The sequence below is a fragment of the Varroa jacobsoni genome, unplaced genomic scaffold (genome assembly GCF_002532875.2).
Source record: "Varroa jacobsoni isolate VJ856 unplaced genomic scaffold, vjacob_1.0 contig00015, whole genome shotgun sequence".
NCBI lineage: Eukaryota > Metazoa > Arthropoda > Arachnida > Mesostigmata > Varroidae > Varroa > Varroa jacobsoni.
The window spans coordinates 237,979-242,294 of record NW_019214397.1 but is presented as its reverse complement, the minus strand read 5'-3'; positions in this window follow the sequence as shown (position 1 = coordinate 242,294).

Here is a 4,316-nt window from a genome sequence, read left to right as displayed (position 1 = left end):
ACAACAATAGAAAACCAAGAGACAATTCATTCATTTTTAAGTGTGATAGTTGATAAGAACTTTCTTCGCATAGGTATTGTATTAGAACGCTAGTAATATAGATATCATCATTAAGTAAATGGCCAATATGCAATTCAGTTGTAAGTATTTTTTTCTCAGATATCTTCCCTTTTTTCCCGTGATAAACTTCACCACCAAACAGACAGATAGGTATTGTCTAAGGTTTTTTGTTGGATCTACTAATTTTACGAAACTGTGACCTCATGGTCATCTCTCGAGGACCATCTTGATCTTATTATGGCTTCTTAGAGGATCCGTTAACCGCTCCAAACGAGGAAATAGCTCCAATATAGAACTGTGAACGATGGCCTAAAAAGCCAGAAAAAGGCATCAAGTATTCTGACGTTTCTGCGTTGATCCTATGATTCCGAGCTACGATTAGTGTCTTGCAGCATTGTAGAGATTTGCACACATCTCCAATACTGCCAAGTGTCTATACCTGTCCCATAAAAATATAATAATGGAAATAATATTAAAAAAAAAAAAAACTAAATTTAGTTTACCGCCGTAGGCTATAGGTGTCGTTTTTTAATAGGTTGTTAGTTTGATACGTAAAGGTTACGACAAGAATCTGAAGATGTTCCACCTTTACGAATCGCCCCACCGAACAGGTGAGCACAAAACCGAATCACTACCAACCGGTCAATATGACAGCTTGAGCTCTAGTCCACGTATGGCCAAGAAATTATGTAGAATGGGTCACTTGTAACTCCGGTAATGAAGTTAGTTGAATACAGAATAAGGAAGTGCTAGACCAAGCTATCAGGCTTAGGACCGTGATGATGAATTTGACCGAAAGTGTGCAGAGAGTCATGTTACCGCCGAACTTACAATTTTTTAACTACACCGACAAAGCCTGACCCATTTACTAGGACATTCGAAACACCGATGGACGTATACGGCTGGTCGCACACTAGCGTTGCTCCGAAGTGCTCAAGGAATCTGCGAAGCTCAGTCGAATTCAGTTCGAATACGCTATGGGTAACACAAAGGTGGGGCAAAACCCATCTATTGGACCGGTTTCCACGAGAAGCATCACCTCACGCAGTCGAGCATTATGTGCGCTTCTGACAAAATGTTGGGAACCTTCACTCGTATTCACATAGAAGCGGTTTCTTGGGTCAATGGACTGGGGTTGCGGAAGCCGTCTAGAAACTGCGCCAGTGTGACGACTTGTGAACTGCCTTACTACAACGTTGCTGCGTAATTTCACGGTCTTTGTGAAGTTTATGCACGCGAGTGCCGGATGCACATATAAACAACTGAAAGTCAGCTAGCGTGCCTAAAGCAGGTCAAGCTTCCGCGTCCGATATAGGGTGTGCGTGTGCGAAATCGTTTTCAGGCAAAGTATCTTAGCGGTACCAGCATGTTTTGTGCATTGGCACGGCATGAAATAAAGGACTTATAAATACAAAGCTTTGGATGGGGCCCGCCATTGAGTTGGGAAGCTCTGAGGTGACGAATGTCAAAAGAGCACTCCTTGCGGACCCTCGTCTGACGAAATCAGTACTTTACATAAAAGTAGACGTTTTTGGTTACATATTCGTTAACGGGCCTCTGTGTTAAACCGAAAGGGACGCAGCGCTAGTGCAGATCGCACGCACACAGGTTGAAGCCGTGACTATGTCGTAGAACTCCGAGAAGATGGCTGGACACGCCAGAAAACTACAACGAATACCAAAATGCCTCTATATCGGCCGCAGCATTTACCTATAGGTTAGGAAAGTCATAGCTAGGTACATCGTCACTACAATACAAAGCTTCAGTTAAGATTAGTTTTTTCACGTTTCTCCGCGATGTTTTTATGATGTCAGGAAATGAAAGAACTGCGCGTGCAAAAAGTATGTTGTTGTGCGAATAGCTATATCCACATTCGTTTATATGGTCTTCGAAGAACTTGTATTTTCTATAAAACTGTCACAAACGCATTTGCTTGTGAGTATTACGCTAGCATATGTAAGTACCAATATCCGAACTCGAGTCCACATGGGTCGAAGCGTATCTTGTACTGTTACACTCAATACACTTGATCTGTGTAATGCAGGGATTATATAGACTGAGCAAAAGCTACATAAATTTGTGTAGATGGTCAAGTTGGGTGTCTCAGACATGAACCGATTAAGAACATGGAACTGAAAGAACTATCAGTTTTGTTCAAAAAGCCTATACAGAAATTAAGGACATAAAGCATTGTCTGCCAAGCGATGATACCGCTAATAACAATTAGATCATTATTATAGACGTAAATGAATGCCGCAAACATGATTGCGCAATTGTGATCGAATATTACTCAGGTGACTCGTTTAAGCGTAACATTCTTCTAGCGTTTATATTCTATTACCAGCACTTGGTTGAAAAACTGGCTTATTCCCACCTCCTAATAACTCCTTTTCATTTGTGTAAACACCCACTTCACGACCTTTTTCCGATACGGTGCTATGGGGATATGGCTAAAAGAACACGATGTTCGTGACGATCCCATGGGAAAAATGAGCAAAAGACTTTTGGCACAGGCATGTTCGTACCGTTTTCAGGGAGCAGTAACGATTGGGCACTAACGTTGCGTTTGTGTTAGACTAACCGGCGCTAAGGCCGGGGGCCGTTATGCCTATGCACATGTCTGGTTTTCTTAAATATTCTTTAAGTGCCTGTCTGAGGCGCTGTTGCCCACTCGAGTCAAGTAGATAGACAGCGGCAAAACATCTCCCTTACCGTGCAAATACTCTTCCTTTCGTGTTGGCGTAACTCTGAGGATGATTCCACTCGAGCGAACGAAATCGGCGAAGACGGAGCCGAAAAGGACGATAATAACGACAACGAAACCCGCTTAACCCTACCTCTCGGAAGGAGAGCTAATAGCCGAGCAGTGTGAGCCGTCGCTGTTTAACGACAACCGTTGCCGTCGAGCTCGAGTTGACGAAAACGAACGGCACACAGTTAGCGCATCGCTTCGCTTGCAGCGAAAGTCCCCCACAGGGGCCGAAATTGAAGTGTGTTCAACCTGCTTTCATAAAGAACTCCGCCCGACGGGACTAGAACGAGGTTGTGACAAGACAGTGGCAAGAAACGGGACATATGATAGCTACTGCAGTAGCTATCACTATTCGATAACAATGAACCACATAACAGAACATATAATGGGGTCGCAACTGCTGTCTTTTCTGCCGTTTATCCAAACTATCCCCTCAGGATGATTGGAAAGGGCAAGATCACTTTTCGCCGACTTTAAGTTCCATGAACGCATAGAATGTCTCTTTCCAACGCCATCTTTGCTCCGTGCTGAGCACAGGCTCGAAGTGCTCGCAGACTCGGGAGTACATCTGCGACTGCAAGACTGCGTCGGAAACCTAGGATGAAGGACGTGACCTATGTTTTATGGTGGAGTAACTAACTGCGCTGTTGTTGTGTGCTTCCTGCATGTGAGCGCCGTTTTCTATCGATTGAGACTTTGCAAGTCTGGTACTAGGAATGGCAGTCTGCCAATTATTTATAGATTGGGAATTAAGTATAATTTTGAAATATTAAAAGTAATATATGCAGCCGGCATTTCTTACTCTGAACATTTACGTTGCAGACATTAAACTTCAAATGAATAAAGGCAAGGTAAAAGTTGTAAAGTTTAAAAGAGGAGGGCTTTACGAGACTGGCTAGTTTCACTTAGACGATAGAAGCCTCGAAACAGGTAATTTCTTTGGATTTCGAATGAATGATAACGACAGCACCAAGTGTTTCACTGTCGTAACGCACTGAAGGTAAGGTTGGGAAAACAAAAGATCAGGCAGCCACAACCCAACAGCTTTTTCAACAGAGAGGGGTGTTTAAGGCAAGAACATTTATAGAAGGTGGTGTTCCTATGTTAATAACACAGTTGATAAGTATGAAGAAAAAATCTTAAAAATAGAGAATATTTGTATTACTTAATTAGATTAGATTCATTTAAACTATGAGTATAAAATAGTACACGGTAAAAGTTTGCTTGAAAATACACCTGACACTGATGAGTATTAATAAGGCTCCTGATTCACTTTAGAGACTTCCTCTTAGATAACCCCCGATGATGAGCCTTAAGTGACAAACTGAGGAATACGCAGTTGATAATTTGGTAGCAACCAATAATAGTTAAGCTTTCTAGCAAGGAGGTATTAAGAATTTGGTATACCGCGAAGGGGGCTCGAGTCCCTGCAAGACAGTTAATCAACGTTCGTGGAAGGAGCCCGCCAAGCGTTTGGCTCTGGCCATTATATATCTATATGTAT